General features: G+C 31.8%; 1 long non-coding RNA gene across 1 annotated transcript; it reads right to left on the bottom strand.

Moving 5' to 3' along the window:
• Positions 1 to 330: 330 nt before the first annotated feature.
• On the bottom strand, positions 331 to 1,228 carry LOC149483281 (uncharacterized). The gene is made up of 3 exons (XR_016316530.1): positions 847 to 1,228; positions 659 to 720; positions 331 to 585 (listed from the first exon to the last, which is right to left on the bottom strand). It is a non-coding gene; the product is annotated as an uncharacterized LOC149483281 (long non-coding RNA).
• Between the last annotated feature and the right edge of the window lie 5,704 nt (positions 1,229 to 6,932).

Genomic DNA, 6,932 nt, shown 5'->3' with positions numbered 1-6,932 from the left:
TAGGATAGGTAGGCAGGTACAGCAATGTGAGACGAACACTGGCTTATTTATACCAATAATAATGTATTATAAACATTAAATTAAGTTTACTTTCTAACAACAAAAATACATAATATTAGCTAATGTGAAAACGAATCAACCAATCATCCCACAACAATGAAATGTGCACACAAATATTCATCCAAATCGGTTCATGTGATTAGGAGGAGTGACTGCAGCGCCATCCTCCGGGCCCAATTGTGTTTCCAGATCACCCAGGAACTCAATTTAATATACTTACACAAAGTTTTTCGAAATGAAAACTCACATTACTATGTAAATATGAATATAAACCGGTTTTAGTACTAAGCAATTTCCCGCACAGGTGTAGTAAGTATAAATGAAATAAATATCAACATCAAATTCTTTTTCTTTATACAACATACTTATCTACCACCTACTAAGAAATTCTTGAAATTTTTTCGTATTTTTTTAAAATATAATACTACTCCAACGAGCTCCTGTTCCATAATTCCATATTACGTCCACCATACTTCCACTAAGTTCACCATGATTTTTTATTTCTTTGCACTTTGTTGCTTTTTGCTAAAAATGGAATCATGCGATAAAACCAGTAGAGCGTTGATAACATACTTTTTGACTGAATAAAGGTACTTACGAAGGAGTGGGTTCACATTGTGAACAATCGGTGGGTTTATTTTCCTTCTGGATTCCGGATTTCTGAAAAGATTATTTATGCTATAAATGAAAAAATCTTACACATTCGTTATGTACTTAAAACAGGGGTACATATCAAACATCGTCTATAATACAATTATCATCAAATTTAAAATAAAACCAACTTACTTCATTAATTTGTTCCAATTGTAAGCATTCTTTTTCCTCCAACCTTTATGTTTCTTCTTCTTATTTTCTTTATTGTCCCCATTTGTCTCATTTTGTCTTATCGTGTTGTCACCCTTTTTTACGATTGCGCAAGCGACACAAGTTCCCCGTGTGACGGCCGTAGCGGGAATGACTCGTGCAGCGATCGGGGTAGGAAGGTACAGGGCGGCTCTCGCTATATTGGCTGGTCAGGCGCTAATTTCAAGTATTTCTTGTTTATTTCAAAACCATCGCATATTTCAAAATTCTAACACGGTAGACGTATAGGTTGTATATTTTATAGTTAATATCCAAAAAGTCGTAACTTTACGTTTGTTATTTTGAAGATGCCAGAGATTAAAAAAAAATAACAATGAGAGAAGAGATATTTTTTTTCTATCGAGAAAATATCATGGAATCATGTTTCTAAAACGGTAGACGTATTGTGTTACTATTGAACTTTCTTGTCAAGAATTTTCATCGCGATAACTTTAATAATATAAAAATTACGAAGGTTTAAAAAGGGCCGTAAATGTTAGAAAAATTAATTCATCACCTTAACGTTACTAATCACGGTGGGCTTTGAATTAATGATCAGTGATTGGATGATTTACTGCTATGGAATCCCAAGAAAACAATAATGAAGATCGATTACAATAAAATATACGCCAGAATATTTTATCGGTTACGGAATATAGTCAGTTCTTTATTAAATTGTAGAAAATATTGGTTTTGCAAGAACGTAAAAATACATCCAATAATGAATTTCATAAATAATGCAAAGTTGGTATGATTGGTTCATCCAATTTTAATACATACGATTTTATTTATTCTCTACAGTCAGCACTCGAACACAAAGGTATTTTCAGTCTCATTATAGTTTCTATGATCAATTTGAATGACAATAAAATCAAATTATAGAGGTGCTTCACCTCCACGAACACTTTGGCATTGCTTCATAAAATTTTCAATTTGTATTATTCTGCAACTTTGCAGAGTCGGAAAATTCAAATAGTTTGTCTCATTTCAAAGTTATATGTAATTTATATAAGCGGCAAGTTTTAATTCAAAGCGCTTCCAACCCGCTATTGATTTACAAAGAACGTCTGTTCATTTAATGATTTGCTTATTTACGACCCCCGTTGTAGAAAAATACTTAAGACGAGCACCTACTTAAGAGGATTAAATAGCTTTCGTATTTATTTGAACTATTATTTAACAAGCGCAGCTTTGAAGTTTTGAGCTCGAATTTTCTGAATGGTGAATTAAAGAAACTAGCATTAATGGAAAGAGATTAATTTATTTCCATTCGGTTTAATCATAGCTAGTAATCGTCGGGTAAAAACGCGAAATTCGGTAAAGCTGAATAAAATTAGGAGCATTTTAGCTTATCACTATTTCCTTTAATACATTCGACAGTGTCTATAACATGTTTGGCTTTAATAGGAAAACGAGGCTTCCCTAATCCCTTCATTTGGTTTAAAATCGCAGCAGTTTGAAACCAAATCAATGGGAAAGCTTGCAAACGGTACAGCTTACGTATCTTCTTTCAAAGTAACTGGACATTTTTGTACGTTTATACTCTGCAACGTCGATACTAAGCTTAAGGTATACTTCCCGTTTTCCGCAAATAATCCTTATTGATTTTGGATGTGGATACAAATATATTGTTTGTTTAGACGTAAATGAATGTTCTCGATGCATTCGAAATCGTTCTCTTTAACAATATCATATTGACAGCATTATTAATTATTGATTTATTTTCATAATGTTTAAAAATAAACGGGATTAGTGGAGGTAGTATATCATCTATCGCATTAAGGATTCTAATAAGTTTAAATATTAATCAGACTAATTTAAAATTCATTACTATGTTTAACACTATGCTTTGAAAACGAGTTACATAGAGTTTGCCAAAGAAAGATATTCTTTTGAAAATGATGTTCAAACATCATTTAAAAACAAACATTTCTTTACCCAATAAAAAATACCCAAGTATATAATTAAAACAGTACTAAATGCGCAAAGTTCACCAAAACAGCCCAATATAGCGGGAACCGTCACAATAACTGCAGTTTCGTTAATCCCCAGCATCTGCGTAAAACTGAATATAAAATTGGGAGCGGGACTTCATTTTCGCAGTCATTAAAATACAAAAAGAAAGTTAACACGCAGCTGCGCATTTCCAACTTATTTCACGTGACTCCAAAAAGAAAAAGGGCGAAATTGGAAACGCTATGCAAATAGCAGGACCGCATGCACTGTTATTTTGGGCTCATTAGGTTGCAGCTGATTTTACATACAGATGGCTTGGCAAGTTAAACGAGTTAATTTTGACTGTGGCACGTTGGTGGCTCGGAAACTTTTGATTGTAGTGCATTAGTTCTTTAGTATTGATTTGTTTTATTCAATTTGACATAAGGGAAAATAAGTCAAGCGAATATGAAGTCAATTTAGTTAATTAATTATAAACTAATAACAATTAGGTTAACTTAAAGTAACAGTTTGTATTTTGTAATATTGTTGGGGACATAATTATTATAATGATGCCCATAAATTATCACCGTAACTTATTATGTCCCTTTAATATTATCTACATACAAGGTCACAGGAACCCAAAATAGTTTAGAAAAACCTTTCAACTGGAGCGTACCATAAAACTTTTTCATTAAATCTACCTTGCTCATGCCGTAAATCGGGAAAAATTCAGTTAAGCAGAAGAGTTTTACGACCCCAACGCAATAAAACGGTAAGAAATAATTTTCACGTACGTTTAAAACGGAAGGATCGTATAATATCGAGCCGAAACGAGCGAAAGCAACATTAACCAAATTGCACACAACAACCATATCTAATAATTGCCCTGTGGAGTACTGCGGTTTGTTGAATTATGCGACCATCATAACTTTTTCAATCTGAACTTCGACAATTAAATTTACTTTCGCGTTGGGACATACTTGAATGGGTGGCGTGGATCGGTTGGTTTTACTGTTTGTCTTTCAATCCATCTTTAATTTACATTAAATCAATATAATATTACGTGAAAAGATTTTGTAAGAGAGTTATTTAGCGAGCTACATTCAATTTGGCTGATCAATTTGAGTTTTTGATCAGTCACTTATCTATAAGACTATATCAATATGAGAATTGGTTTGAAATAAATAAATATTCATTGCTACAGTCATAGTTTCAATAATCGTTTCCATCACATAAACAAACTACGAATCTAAAATTGAATACTTCGATACAGTAGATACGGTAATGTATTTATTATAAGATACCATTTATTCCAGTCTTGTAAACACAATCTTGCAGGCAGACAGTTATTATACGAAGCTTATAGCATTTGAAAAATATAATAGATATGGTAATACAATCTTTGAAAATAACTTCTCAAGATTTTCAGAAGGCGCAGCCATCATTAATCTTCGCATTACACATTCATTCACTAAAAACTCACCCATTTGGATTAAGCAGAATTATAAATGAAGTGTCACAAGAAGGCTCACAAAAACTGTGAATAGAACGACCTCAGAATAAAGGGAGTGTATTAATTTTTAAGTGGTAGAAAATAGGCGCGAGAATTATAGAAATTTCAGGCTTTCGAGTGATAAATAATAAGAGGAATTTGGTTTAATGTTGTCTTCGTGGAAACGTCGTTATCGTGGAATTTAATGAATAATATTTATTAACTAATAATGTCAGTATTTAAATATGTATAGAAGATATAATGAACAAAATTATGATATTAAATGATTATTTGGAAAATGATCCTTCAAAATTTCGGCTTAAGTTTTTTTTTAATTCAGGTGATATGATATTATTCCCTTTCAAATATTCATAAAACTTTAAAGCAATATAAAAATGTATTTGTTAACCAACCGCGCCGCGAAACGTAAATATTTTCCCCAATATGCTATACAAAAATTTATTTAAACATTTCACAGCTTCACGAGTAAATTCAAAATCGTATTATCAAAGAGATCGTCCGCAAAAAGGGGAGCGGAGTCTTTGTAGTAAGGACATGCTCACAGCCGCATCTGACAGAAGTCCGATTTGTATGTAGATAAGTGAAATTAGATCGATTTCCCCCGCTCCAAGGGTCTTTGTATTAATTGTAATTATAGTACTTCGTTATACCCACCTACGCATGTGACCCACATTGTTGTAGTTTTCCTTTTCTGCGTCCTTTCGATGCCATTCGATTGTGTTCTAATTGCTATCTCTCGACCCTTTTGTTCGATTGATATAATATTTTTATTATATTTTTATAGAATCTTAAGGTTCTTGGAAAATAAAACGCGAATATATTTATTAAAAATTAAAATCCAACATTGTGATTATTGTTTGCGCTTTTTATTTGAATTTACATTTTCAATGGATTTTCTATATAAATAACTCCCTAAGTATAAACAACTCCCTGAGAGAGATAACAAGAAATAAATTATAAAGAATACATTACTTTTAATGTACTTTCAACACGCGCCAAACAAAATCCATCCACCGCCGTTCTGTAATTCAATTGAAAAGAATCAAAAGCGAAATCAGTCAATCAATGCATTTACCAATCCTTATCCATATTTTCTTCACGAAACCCGAACCCCAAATGAATTATTTAAATTAGGAAATTCAAAGGGAAATAAATACATGAGGTACGAATGCAACACGAATACATAATGGTTTTGAAACGTATATAATTGGATATAACGGGATAATTTCAATCCCCATCTAACGAGAGCTGCCAGGATAAAAAAGAATGCAAAAACTTGTCTGAACTACGCAACGGGCCTTTGATTCATTACAGTTTTTCGATTAGCTGTGAGCACTGCAGGCTATAAAAAATATATCTGTTTTTACGTAGCAACCATAGCACAGACAGGAATCGTGCTCAAATTTAAAACACGCTATAGTTTTGTTACAAAGATATAGGATATCTTTTTATGGTTATCACCTGAAACTTACACGAGCTTTTTAGTTGTTTTAATAACAAATTGTATGATAGTTTTTGGTTCGTTTTGGATGAGTCACGCTTGCTACATTGTGTTGTTGTTACCTGTGTTGTAATTAATGGTTTTGTGAGTTATTCTCTATTGCACAATATATTTAATATTTCAATGTTGATTAAAGATAAAGTATGTACACTTTACCAATTATATAACAATTGTAATATAACATAATCATACGAAAATCAATCGCGTTGCGTAAGAAAAAATTTGAATCAGTATATGGATTTTTCTGAGAAAACGAAACAAATTATTGTCATTCTTATATTAATTCTTACTTACAAATATCTGAATACTATCCAGTCAATGCAATCCTTATCTTTTGTATAATAACATACCAATAAACATTCAGTTATTGCATATATGAATGTTATTGAAAACACACACACTCATAATTGTGTACATTACATACTTATATATGTGTATAATCGCCTCGATGTGGGCATAGCACCGGATATTAAAATCAGACTCCAATTTCCTCTAACATTATCAAACAATCCACTCACATATATGTATATAGCAAAAAGTGCAAATCCGAGTAAAGAAATGAACGTTTTACAGACAAAAGCCACATTTAATCTCATTATGAAATTACATACTCTTTTGTGCATTTGCTGCAAAGAAAAATGTAGCTTATCTAAAAAAGTTTAAACACTATAATACTGTGGATCGTTACAGTACTTAATACTTTAATTTAGTAATACTAGTAGCAATTTTATTTAGTCCTCCTATCGTCTTCCTTCGATAAAGGTCCTATCGCATGGATCGTTGCTTAAGGTGATGAATTAATTTTTCTAACATTTACGGCCCTTTTTAAACCTTCGTAATTTTTATATTATTAAAGTTGTCGTGATGAAAATTCTTGACAAGAAAGTTCAATAGTAACACAATACGTCTACCGTTTTAGAAACATGATTCCATGATATTTTCTCGATAGAAAAAAAATACAAAGTTCTCATTGTTATTTTTTTTTAATCTCTGGCATCTTCAAAATAACAAACGTAAAGTTACGACTTTTTGGATATTAACTATAAAACATACAACCAATACGTCTACCGATTTAGA

The sequence above is a fragment of the Colias philodice genome, chromosome 13 (genome assembly GCF_061535455.1).
Source record: "Colias philodice isolate Cphi_HAF_F1 chromosome 13, ilColPhil1 Martin Lab GWU primary, whole genome shotgun sequence".
Taxonomy (NCBI): Eukaryota; Metazoa; Arthropoda; class Insecta; order Lepidoptera; family Pieridae; genus Colias; species Colias philodice.
Note: the sequence above shows the minus strand (reverse complement) of the source record. Positions and strands in the feature narration are given on the sequence as shown.